Source organism: Ochotona princeps, chromosome 1, assembly GCF_030435755.1.
Source record: "Ochotona princeps isolate mOchPri1 chromosome 1, mOchPri1.hap1, whole genome shotgun sequence".
Classification (NCBI taxonomy): domain Eukaryota; kingdom Metazoa; phylum Chordata; class Mammalia; order Lagomorpha; family Ochotonidae; genus Ochotona; species Ochotona princeps.
In genome coordinates, this window is record NC_080832.1 from 96,763,227 (window position 1) to 96,776,490 (window position 13,264).

The 13,264-nt window shown below is 44.8% G+C and overlaps 1 protein-coding gene across 1 annotated transcript in view; it reads left to right on the plus strand.

Moving 5' to 3' along the window:
- The window catches only part of ELOVL5 (ELOVL fatty acid elongase 5), a 117,433-nt gene extending 104,446 nt beyond the window's left edge, over nt 1–12,987 (plus strand). Inside the window, exon 9 of the transcript XR_009245176.1 lies at nt 12,924–12,987. The gene's annotated coding sequence lies outside the window, so the exon portion shown is untranslated. The remainder of the gene's footprint in view (nt 1–12,923) is intronic.
- The last annotated feature ends 277 nt before the right edge of the window (nt 12,988–13,264 follow it).

Genomic DNA, 13,264 nt, shown 5'->3' on the forward strand with positions numbered 1-13,264 from the left:
AATACATGAGTTTATATAGACCTTCCATCTGCTGGTTCATTCCCCAAATGGGCCAAACTGAAGCTGGAAACATGGAACTCCAGCCAAATCTCCCATGTGATGACAGGGACCGAAGCACTTGAGCTGCCCTTGCCTGCATTCCCAGGTGTTTAGGCAGAGAGCTGGATGGGAAACAGAGTTCCAGAATTCAAACTGGTGCTCTCACAGAGGATCCTGGTGTTGTAAATGACAGTTGACCTTGCTGCACCACAATGCTGTCCTCCACCTTACTTTTTTTTAACTGTCTTACATGAGGGACAAGGTAGATAACTCCGAGCTTGAGCTTTTGATCTAAGATGATCTACTATTAACCTTTTGGCTATTTTTTTTCCATGGCCGCTGGATCCCTTAGTAATGCTTTCCTTTCTGGAAGACACCTGTACACCTAGTGCAGTGACTCCCTGCCTCCTACTGCAGGGCCTGCTTTCCCTGATTCCCAAATTTGCTCAGAAACCCACATTATCTGTTCTCGGGCTCCCCAGGCAGGTGCTTGCAGAAGATAACTCTATGTGGTCCATTCACAGTGATGAATTTGTCAAATGATTTCTTGGCAACAGGATTGGGTCTGGAGAAATGAGAGAGGAGGAAAGCTCCAGATGGCCCTTGTGATAGTGAAAAGTAGTCTTGGGACAGAATGAAGAGGTTCAGAAAAATGAAACAGGGAGCAGGGCTTCCTTTTGTGTAGGCTGGCTGTGTCTGCGCTAACACTGCTGAGCCCTGAGACACTGAAGGGCCCTCAGCCATCCAGTATGTGTCCCCTGCCATCCAGTATGTGTCCCCTGCCATTGGGGTGCTCTTGATGCTGCCACCAAAATGCTATTGGCTGTGGTATGTGAGCACAGCGCAAAGCATCTTTGGGAGAGTACTTACTTAGATTGGCATCCCTACTGCCCTGCAAATCTGGGTATAGAAGAAGACCAGGCCAATGGTCAGGCAGACCCAGGCTGACTCGGGACTTGGGCACTTTCCTGCCCAGCCTCCCAGGGCCATGGCTAAAATGAGGGCTCTGCTCTCACAATCAGCCAAACCACTACCGTACGGTCTCTGGACTGATTTTGCTTTGTTTGTGTACAACTTTGGGTTTCTGTCTCCTATGTATTTGGGTCAGAGCGACAGGAGGGATCATGATTAGCTTTAAAATTAGCCTCAGAACTCATTGCATAACAGCCCTTGTTTCCACTGAAGGGAATGTCTCTTGTGATGACAAGCATGGCACTGGTAATTAGTCTGGTTGGAATCGTCTTGGAGATACTCCTTTAGCTTCATCCAGACTCACTGGTTCCACCTGTAAAATGGAACAAGTTTTGCTTGAAAATGTGGTAAAATAAATAAATAAATAAATAAATGTAACCACCCGATCTAGATTTACACACACGCACACACACAGAGTCTTTCAACTTGTAAATGGAAAAAATTCCTTCTAGCACCCAAAAGACAGAACTGAATTAGAGCAGGAAAGAAATGCTTACTCTAAAGCTATCACCCGGGCTGGGATTGGTGTCCTGATAGTGAGTTCAGAGAACATATTTTAGGTCTTAAGAAAGCAAATTTTGTTTCTCTTGGGACAATGAGATAGTCTTCACACGAATTTGAAGTCAGCAAAAAGAAACAATCCATCCTGATGATTGTCCTTCTCCAAGGACACATGGTTCCCCCAGATTTCTGATTCATCTTGGCCACATCTACAAATAAACCCAAACGACCCAGGAACTGAGTAGCTGCACAGACCTATGCGTGACTGAGCTGCACTCAAATATGTCTTCATTGCCAGTCGTCTCCCTGCTTGCCTGAGCCAGGAGAGCAGTCTGACCTCTAAAGCGTTTGTAAAGAACTGAGGGTTGGGTATAGCACACTCAAAGAATTAAGCACCTTTTTAAATACAAGGGCAAAGAATGTGTACTATTGAGCTAGCAATGGAGGGTTTTTGTCTGACAGCAGGATGAGGCTGAAATATGTGTGGAATATTGATCTTTGGTAGGGGTGGAGGGCCAGTGCTGTGGCATAGCACATTAAGCTGCATTGCTAGCATCCAATATGGGCACTGGTTCAAGTCCTGGCTGCTCCACTTCTGATCCAGCTACTTGCTAATGTCCCTGGAAACGAGCAGAGGAAGATGATCTGATAGCTTGGGCCCTTGCACCCACATGAGAAGAAGCTGCTGATTTCCTGGCTTTAGGGTGAGTCAGACCTGGGTTCAAATTCCTGGTTGAACACTTTGTTAAAGATGTACTTATTTATATGAAAGAGTTAGCTTAGAGGGAGAGACAGACACAGAGAGATCTTCTGTATTCTGTCTCACTCTCCAGATGGCTGCAAATAGGAACTAGCAGCCCAAGTATGTGGCCCATATTCCACTGCTTTGCCCAGGCCATCATCAGGGAACTAGATCAAAGCTAGAGCAGCTGGAACATGACCCAGCACCCATAAGGGCTGCCAGCACCACAGGCAGTGGCTTTACCTTCTATGCCACAGTGACATAGCTTGGACATTTCCTGGCCATCTGACTTTGAAACTGCAACCTCAGTGCTTGGCTCCCTAGGTCTTGCAGATGTTGAATCCTTAAATCATAAATTAGTGGTATTGAGACAGTACCTTGATCAAATTACAGTGTCTAGCCGGTGGGCCTAGTGGGAGGTCCTTAGGTGTCTGAGTTGTGTGTCCACAGAAGATAATTCTCTCATGGAGGTTGGTTGGGTCAGCCTGATTGGGGCCCAGCCTCTCCCTGCTTTCCAGCTTGCCACACACACTACTGTTGCCATCCATCACTCTCATCAGATGGGACCACCTGCTTTTACATCGTGATCTTCCAAAACAGAGTCAGAGTAACCTCTTTCTTCACAAGCAGCATCTCTCAGGGACTTGGCAGAATGATGCAAGCCTGATTAGTACCTGTGGTCTCCTCGCCTGCCAGTTGGAGTTCATGATGGCACCTGTTTGTGAAACTGTTGTGATGTTTAAATGAGATGATGCTTGAAAGGGAGTTTACCAGAATACCTGACTCAGAATCGGACCTAGTTAATGTTCGTCATTAGTAGTAATTGTCCCTAATGAGTCCTGGTTTTCAAGGGTTACCATCGCAAATTAAAACAAACTTAAAGCAACAAATCTCTTCAGGCACAGTTCTGGAAGGCAGGTGTCCAAAATTTAAGCATTGACGAAAGTTACGGGCCTTTTGAAACTTGGGTTCCTTGCTCACCTCTCTGGTACGCGATGGCTGTCACCATGCGACTGTTGTTCTCAGCCTCCTCCTTTCCCTGCTCTGTCTCTCCTCTGTCTATTCACAAACATTTGTCTTGGGATTTAGGACCCACCTAGATCATGGAGAATTATCTTTCTAAAGGTGCCTAATCTAAGACACCTGAATGACCCTTCATCCAAAGGAAGGCTCTGTACACACACTTCAGGGGTTAGGATGTGGATATATATAATTTTGGGAACCATTGTTTATCCCACCATGTCAAACTTGCATAATTACTTAGCAGGTAATGCAATATTGACCCTGGGCAAGGCAGGAGGGGCTCCGACTGCTCACTTTAGAAGGTCTCTGGCCCTTGCACCCAGCTCTGGGTCAGTGTAACCTGTAATCCTGACTATCACGATAACACACAAGCAATCCAGCAACCACTGCATCTATTACTGTTTTCGAAATATAAGGCAACCACAGCGAACATCGCAGAGGTCTATAGATCGTCTCTTGCTGATATCAGACACAGCCACTGCTTTGGGGAATGAGGAAGGTGGAGGCAGCTGGAGCTCACCAGAGCAGCAGAGACAATGAGCAATCCAAGCCGTCCCCTGCCGGGACCTGAATGCAATAGGTGCTGTTCCCTGCTTAACCTCTAATTCATGATCCTGGGCTACTCATGGTTTAGCACAATGTTCAAAATGGTTCTTGCTACTCTCTTTTAAAAAAGAAAAGCTTCAAATATACTTCAAAATAGATAAGTATTTGAAGTGCAGAGCAGCAGGAAAAGAGAAAGAGAGAGAGGTCTTCCATTGGTTCACTCCCCAGCTGCAACCAACAACAGGGGCTGGGCCAGGCCAAAGCCAGAAGCCAGGAGCCAGGAACTAAATCCATGCTATCTCTCCCATGTAGGCAGCAGGAACCCAAGTACTTGACTCATTGCCTGCTCTCTTTTTACAAGAAGCTATAACCAGGAGTAGAGTTGGGGTTTGATCTCAGGCAGTCTACTGTGGACATAGGGGTGACCTAAGAAACATCTTAACTGCTGTGCCAAACACCTACTTTCCTAAATTGAAATTTTAGAAAACAAGATTCAAGAAAGGTAACCTAGTTTGCCATGGCTGTCAGTAGAACATGAAGTATGTGAAAATATTGATTATAACAAGATGATTAGTGATTTGCCTGGAGTGAAAGCCAGAAGCATTTGTGTAATGGATAAATATGCATCCTGCAAGTTATGTGTATCTACATTATATTACTCATTCCCAGCAGCAGAGCAGTAGGTGTGCAGTAATGAAGCCTAATCATTTCTTGTTATATTTACCAATATGAAGTCAAATAAACTCAAATTTCATTTCCGGCCAGTTTTATTGCTAGGAAGATTTAGTGTCCAAAGGGCAAGGCAAGGACAAAGCTAGAACATCAGACGTGGAGGTCCAGACTGCCATTTCTCCTCTCTTGCCCACCAGCTTTGCAAATGGGAGGGCCCAATCTGCGTGCGATGCAGGGTCCCTATCTGTGACATGCAGACAGTTGTGCATAATGAACGTTTTCTTGACCCTAGGGTCTCCTCCTCTTTCCCATGGCAGGTGAAATCTGACCCATCTAGGAAGCAGGTTAGCATTTCTAATCATTCGGGGTCATCCAAGTTGTTCTTTCTGCCATGGCCAGGGCAGAAGAATTCACACAGCAGGTATAGGTACCTTAGGGAATGGCATCTCTGAATGAGGGCACCGAGCAGCTGGAGGCATCAGTGCTTGAGACTTAGGAGAGCTTTTGGAGGTCACTTAGATGCACGTGCTTCTTTCTCATCTCTGCACCTGCTCTCACTGCCTGGATCCTAAACATAGAAATGAACAGGTTTGTCCAACAAGCTGAACAGAGGCGACAAGGTCCTGCCTCTCCTGGCTGTCTCTTTGTTTTTTCTTCCCATAAAATATACTCCACTCACTTTCCATTAATTCCTTCAGAATCTTCTGTCATTTTTTAAAATCATGTGTTCATCAAATATTACAATTGCAACTTGGTACAGTGCCAGTACAGTGGTAGAGATGCTATTTAGAGTGTCTGGGTTTGAGTCCAATATCAGTCACTTGCTAATGCTCACCTGGGAGGCAGTAGGTGATGATTTAAGTACTTGGGTCCATGTCACCCATGTGGGGGAGACCCAAATCAAGTTTCAGGGTCCTCGTTTTGGCTCAGTGCAGCCCTGGCTGTTACAGTCATCTGGGGAATGGACCAGCACATGGAAGATCTCTTTTCTGTTGGTCTCTTGTCTTTCCCTCTGCCTTTCAGATAAATTGAAATAAATATTTTTTCTGAAGATAAATACTGGAAGCTCTCGTACCCTGGGGCTACCGTGTTCTGCACTTGCTTCTCAAGAGTTATAAATCTCTGCCTCATGTGTCATGTAAGATACAGCATGTGGACAAGACCCCAGGGGACTCTGCAGGGACTCAATGGACAGTGTGGGGCTAACATGCAGTGCCGTGCTCCCTGCCACGGCTGGGCAGAAGGCATCATCTGTTCTAGCCCTGCATACTCTTTTTTCATTCATTCCCCAAAGGGTGCTCCTGTTTTAATTCACACACACAAAATCTGCGTTGCTACAGGTGGCCTAGCTTATACCCAGGTGTCTCCACTGTCTTTCTTTCCTCCCTCCTCTACAAATCAAAAGCCAGGAGGACTGACAGTTAACCTAAATGGACTGAAAGTGCCCTGTAAGATAATAGGTCCCAAGCTGTTTATATTGCAAATGAGCATGTCACCTGCCTGGCAAATCACCTTCTAAGACCAAGGCTTACATAACAAATGGACAATGGCCAGAGTGCAATCCTGAACAAATTACACTTGAGTTCTCCTGACCTAGAGCCTGCCTGGGCTAAGTGAGAGTCCAATATGCAAACCAGCTGGAACACTCCAGGTGTCTCCTTGCTGGCCTGCCAGCCCTAGCAGAAAGCCACACAACACACAAAGCGTGTTTCCTTGCTCAGAGACTCCCGGCTCACAGGCGCCACTCTCTGGTTTGCTGCTTCCCCTTGCCTGGTCCTTCAAGTCTTAGAACAGCTTTTCCCAGGTCTCCCCCAAGGGCAGCAGGGGACCCAAGAACTTGGACCACCTTCTGCTGCTTTCCCAGTGGTTCTCAATCCTCTCCCAACAGTGCCTGGGGACATGTTTAGTTGTAGCTACCTGGGGAAGGGTTGCTGTTGATATCTGATGAGGAGAATCCAAGGATGCGGCTAGCCTTCCTCCATTGCCCGCACAACAAATTAGCTGACCCAGATGCCCAAGAGCCCAGCCCAAGAGATCCTGGTTACATGCCCTTCACTTGGATCCCTGACTCCCAGATGTCTCAGTGAGCTGGATGTGATGGTCGCAGACAGGCCAGAGACATGCAACATTTCTGGCTGTGGTGACAGGAAGCAGTCCCGGGACTGTGGGAAATTTTTGGAAGCTGGAGAGGCCTGGAGTTTTCCTCTGGCGTCCTCAGGACAGTGGCATCCTGATCTGCTACCAATGAGACCCGGGTTGGATCTCTTGAAATAGTTCATTTGTCATTGTCTCCTTTTAAGTCACCCCATTTGTGGGCATTTATTACAGCACAGGAGAAATGAATGGAATCCATGTTTTTCACTCTGTATTCATGAAGGCATTTTCTCCCTAGAAATGATTCCTGTTTCATCTTAACCTTTCTCATTCCCCTCATCTCCCATTAGCAAGTATCTATCCAGGAATCCCTTCTTGATTTTCCTAGGAGCTGAGAAGTTGTAGGATTTGGGCTTGCTGCTGTATGCCTTGGTGTGTGCCTACAGATTTCATTTTGTAAATAAGAATAGGACATTCCACAGAAGTCAACTGGCCTGTTAAGTTCACACAGTCACTAGAGAGAGGACAGAGACAGGTGCCACATCCAGGTCCTCACCACCAGCTACTCCTTTTCTCATCACCTTCTGTTTTGCAAAAAACCAAGAAGAACGCCACATGTGTGTGTTCTGAGAATATTCCTTGAGATGACATGGTCTATGCTGAGGCTTCCTGAAATAGTCCAGGGAGGAACTCTAGGAAGACAGTTAATCTGTTTCTGTGGTCAGATAAGCTTGGGGAGTGCAGCGTGACTGTTCCTCTCTTGGGTAATTGTTACATACTCACACTTAATAAAACATGTTAGAATCTTGCAGTAATGAAACAGGTACTAAGCCAGATTTTGCTCATGAAGAGGCAGAAGAAAGGCTGTATGGTTGGTTTAGCACTGATTATGCAGTATGGAATCCTCTGGAAGTGGAGTAGGTGAGTGCTGACATGGAGCCATTATCAGTCATTCTCTCTCTTTCTCCCTCTTCCTGATTAACAGAACCTATTTAGTTAGGTTGTCAATTTTAAGAGAATTGAGAAGCTAAAAGTACTCCATTTCGCAGGCTCCCTTGAGGTTAGGTGTGGCCAAGTGACGTAGCTCTGGCCAATGCGATAGGAGCAGAAGTCTGTGGAGAAGCTTTCAGAACAGTTTATGCATGCATGTCTTCATCTCGCATCTTCCTGCCCAGAGGACGGAGGCCTTCTTTTGACCAGTAGGGCAAAGGCCAAATACCAAGATTGGCAGAGCACAAAGTTGGCAACAGCTGGGGGCCCTGGTGAAGTGGGACCATTTGCACATCTTAGGATAGCTTCTAGGCTTTCTGAAAGTTTGAAAAAAATAAGCAGTTTTGCAATCAAGTTCCTGAGGCCAGGGTTTTGTTTGTATAGCCAAATATCTTTCTGAGATAATGTTCCACTGTTTTTGAGCACTGTATAATTTTTCTCTGTGGCATTGTCTTGGCTTTCTTTACAGAAGACAATGACTGAGTCGGGTATAAGGATTTTACAAAGCAGGTTAGCAATAGTATCAAGTCACCAAAAAACAGTGGATCTCAATCTGTGGCCCCCAGACCAAAAGCCCCAGCACCACCTAGGAACTTACTGGAAGTACATACTCACTGGCTCTGGCCCAGACTGATTTAACTTGAACTCTGGGGATGAAATGCAGTAATTATGTTTCACCAGGCCCTTTGATGGTCTTCAAATATATTCTTTTATTTATTTTTTTTTAAAGATTTATTATTATTGGAAAGCCGGATATACAGAGAGGAGGAGAGACAGAGAGGAAGATCTTCCATCCGATGTTTCACTCCCCAAGTGAGTCACAACGGGCCAGTGCGCGCCAATCTGAAGCCGGGAACCAGGAACCTCTTCCAGGTCTCCCACGCGGGTGCAGTGTCCCAAAGCTTTGGGCCGTCCTCAACTGCTTTCTCAGGCCACAAGCAGGGAGCTGAATGGGAAGTGGAGCTGCCGGGATTAGAACCGGCGCCCATATGGGATCCCGGGGCTTTCAAGGCGAGGACTTTAGCCACTAGGCCACGCCGCCGGGCCCCAAATATACTCTTAAGTCTCAGGACCTAGGTCATACCTGTCAAACTTAAGTGAATTTAAACCCAGGGTAGGGGTGGGCATTTATCCCAACTGCTAAGATACCAGCAAAGACACCTGCATCACAGGTTGGAGTATCTGAGTTTCACATCTGCACCAGATCCTGCCTCCAGCTCCCTGCTAATGAGCACTCTGGAAGGCAGTGCGAAGGCTTACGTTACTGCATCCTTGCCACCTTCACTGGAGACCTAGATAGAGTTTCTCTCTCCAAGATTTGACTCTGGTCCAGTCCTGGCCATTTCAGGGAGTGAAATAGCCAGAGGGAGCTCTTTTTCTTCCTGCCTATCAAATAATCAAATGAATAAATAATTTCAAACCTAAGTTCCAGACTCCTGGCTTTAGTCTGTCTTAGTCCCAGATGTGGCCAACACTTGGAGAGAAAACCAAAAGGTGGAAAATAACGCTATCTCCATATTTCTCCTTCCCTGTCTCTCCAGTAAAAATAAAAATATGAAAATTTTAAAAGTTTTTTTTTAAAAAAGTAGTTGAGTTTGAGCAGCCAGGTCCATGGCCACAGCTAGCAAAGTATGGTTCCTCATGGAAGAAGTGGTTTGTTGTGCCTTTGCAACTCAGACTGGCATAGAAGTGATGGTAATAATGGCACAAGTGCGAACTGCCACCCTCAGAGGGTATGGTTAATCCTCGCTCAGTTTGGGTACCTTCACTGTTATGTTTATAGGAAGGCTTCCCTTTAGTTTCTCTTAGTTAATCCCATGTGAGTAGTATTTTCTTAAATCCAATTCTGGTTTCAAAGCAACTAGATCAGTGTAAAGATAAGACGACTACATCTTGGCACTCTAGGAGTTTGTATGTGCATACAGAACAGTGGAGAGAGGATGTAATTACAAATGACCACACTGTCTGGCAATGTTATGAGGCTGCTTCGGGTTGTAGGAGGGTCTCATTCCATACATGCAAGCTCCAAACTATTCCATCCCCAGATGACTTTTCTCCCTTCTCTGAATTAGCCAGCAGTTAATAAGCATGCTCCATTTTCCAAAGTGCTCCCACACTTTAAACCTCCTGGGAGTCCCAGAAGGCCACTTCATGAACTGGACATTTGTTGGCCACTTGGAAGCATAATGGCCCTGGCCCTCCTCCCAGGTTCCTAGGTTCTGAGGAACCCTCAGAAACCAGAGATGTTGTGCACTCCTATGTTCATAGCAGCACAATCAGTAATTGCAAAAACATGGAAGCAGCCAAAATGCCCATCAACAGAGGATTGGATAAGAAAGCTATGGTTCATCTACTCCATGGAATACTACTCAGCTATTAAAAAAAACAAAATGCAGTTCTTTGTGGCCAAATGGGCCAAACTGGAAACCATAATGCTAAGGGAAATGAGCCAATCCCCAAAGGTTAAATACCACATGTTTGCCTTAATTTAAGATGATATGATGTTATGTATAACATGTTATGTTATGAATGTTATATGTTGTGTACAAACTAAAATTGAAATGTAAGTGAGGTGGTCACAGAAGGTGGCTAGGAACTCACATTTACTTTTAACATATTGGTTACTCATTACTATGTCAATTAATTCCATAATGATGTAAATTTTTGCTGATGGTATGTTGGAGCTTTCAATTGACTGGGATGATACTCTGCTGGTTCTGTCTTCAGACCAGAGAGGGTATACCTAAGAAGCCGTTGAACTTGACTGGACAATAAGATGCTGGACTCTATGTTTGGTATACGCTTGCAATGGGGGAATCTCAACTGAACTTGAGCTGTGGTTATGCAACAAAGTGGAGGAATCCACCATGGTGGGAGAACCCAAGTACCTATGAAACTGTGTCACATAATACAATGTAATTAATGAATTAAAAATAATAATAAAAAAAAAAGAAACCAGAGATGCTGACAGGTACCCCATCTTGGGGATGCTGAGCGTTGAACTCTGGCAACAACACCTGCTACCCGGTGAAGGTAATGTCAATACCAATTTTCCTACCAGACCTATCCTGTGGCTTTGACCTTGCTCCCTGACTTCCCCTGGTTTCTGCACAGCCTATGCACCTGATTAGATGCCTTCCTCTCTGTTGCGTGACCTGTCTAAAATTCTCTCCTTAAGTTATTCTTTACCTCGCTGGCCAGAGGCATTTTCTGTTGCCTGAAACAGAATATCGTCTCTGCCTATCCCAATAGTATTGCCGTCTTTCAGGCAAAGAAACTGGTATGTGGAGGTTAAGGAATTGACTAAATGGAGTTTACCACCTCCAGGACAGCCCCCAGTGAACCTCACTTCCTGGTATCCACATGTTATGTAGTTTCCTGTGAGGTTGAATGAGGGTTAGTTTGTATAATGCAACACAAAGGGGGTGATGTGTGGCTTCTTCTTTTTCTACTTCTTTTTTTTTTTTATAAAACATGTATTCATTTTCATTTGAAAAGCAGATTTATAGAGAGAAGGGGAGACAGAGAGAAAGATCTTTCTACTGCTTCACTCCCCAAATGGCCACAATGGCAGAGCTGAGCTGATCCAAAGCCAGCAGCATCTTCTGGATCTCCCACGTGGTACAGGATCTGAAAGACTTGGGCCATCCTCGACTGCTCTTCCAGTCCACAAACAGGGAGCTGGGTGGGAAGTGGAGCAGCCAGGACATGAACCAGAGCCTATATGGAATGCCAACCTTTGAAGGTGGAGGAACCACAGTGCTGGCTCCTGGTCATAATTGCTGCTCCTTTCCTGCTCTCTTGGATTTCTTACTCTCAGCAAAGCCAGCACCAGATCACTAGGATGTAGTAGTTGCGTCTTATATTTTTCACTTGATGCTCTCACATTGGAGGTCTTGTAGACCCTGGAGAGTGCTCCTTTTATGGCTGGCCAGTCCCTGGAAATAGTGGACAATAATTCTGCGAATACACTTTCCAAATGTAAACCAATCAATCCAGAGGCTGCATTCCTCACCAACACTATCTGCCCTAGGCACCCTGGGAACAAGTCCTAGACAACTGGGGACAGCCCTTTGCCCTGAGCCTGCTGAGATCGTTCAAACCAGCCAATGGTAAGCCTGATTACCACTCCCTCACTCAGGCCTTTCTACGGACACCACAATAAATGCTCTTTTGTTTCCCCCTGGCCATCTGCCTCCTGACCCTCCCTGTTGCTTCCTCTTGGTCTCCTATGATGTAGCATGCTCCTTCCTAGTAGGATCTTTGAGTATAAAAACTCTTTTCATTGGCAGTCATCTCTTAATCTGTTGGGCCTACCACACCTAACTAATAATAATAAAACCTGTATTTTAAAAAACAGAAGATGCTCAAGAAGTTTTGTGTAAAACCCCCTATGGAAAGGAGAAAGAGGAACTACCACAGCCAGGCTCAATTTGTCAGCCATGTGCATGAACTACTTTGGAAGCAGATCCACCAGTCCTAACCAAGCCTTCAGATGATGGCAGATACCTGCTTGCAATGTCACAAGAGGAGATAGTCTGAAACACAACTGCCTATACAAGCCACTCTCAAGTATGCAACCCAGGTAAATGGGAAGATAATACACACTCATGCTTACAGCACTTTCCCTTTAATTTGTGATTTCTCTATAGTTTCAGTTAAGTATGAGTAATCATGGTTCAAAAATACTAAGTAGAAAATTCTAAAACCAATTCATGTTTCAAATAACTTGCTACCACCTGCTTATTATTATAATTGTTTATTTTATTAGCAGTTGCTATTCTTCTGGTACAATGTCTAATTTGCAGATTAAACATTGTAAATTTATGTATGTTGGCAAAATCATAGTATATACAGAGTTCTCTGTTATCCTTGGTTTCAGGTATCCATTGCGAATCTTGGAATATGTCCCCAGTAAAGGACACATTTTAAAAAATATGTATTTATTTATTTGAATGAGATAGTAGCACACAAAAACAACACAAACACAGAGAGGTGGAGAGAGAAATTTGTTTTATCTGCTGGTTCACTTTCCAGATGGCCACAGTGGCCAGGGGCTGGTCCAGGCCAAAGTCAGGAGCCCAGAACTCCAACTGGTCTACGTGGATGCCAGAAGTCCAAGCGCTTGATTCATCCTCTGTTGCTTTCCCAAGCAGATTAGCAGGGAGCTGGACAGAACCAGAGCACCCAGGACTCAAACCCATGGTCTGATTATGGGATTACCTAATTGTTTGTAGAGGCGGAAAATGCAGTTCATGTTGAAGTGACAGGTAAAGTCACAAAGACAAAATGGAGACTCAAACCGAGTCATAAGACTCATACTCCATGCTCTTTCTCATTGCAGTTTGTGGGAGCAGATTCTATGCCAAACCTGAGAACTGCTTTTCTGAATCACAGAATTACTTTAGGTAATGTATTCTAAAGTTCCTTATGCCTATCTGAAATTACTAATTATGTTTGATATTGAGCCATTGAACACTAATTAGATTTTTAAGCTCCATTCTTAGAACTTTTTTTATTATTAAAACAGGCTAGGATTCTAGTTAACATTTTCACCGCTTTTATTACTCTCTGATAAATTACCTAAGAAATTATCAGAGTAATTATTTTCCCTTGACAACAGAAATTAGGGTCTTCTACTTTCCAGGATAAAATTTCACTGGACTCATTGCTTCCAAGGGGGTG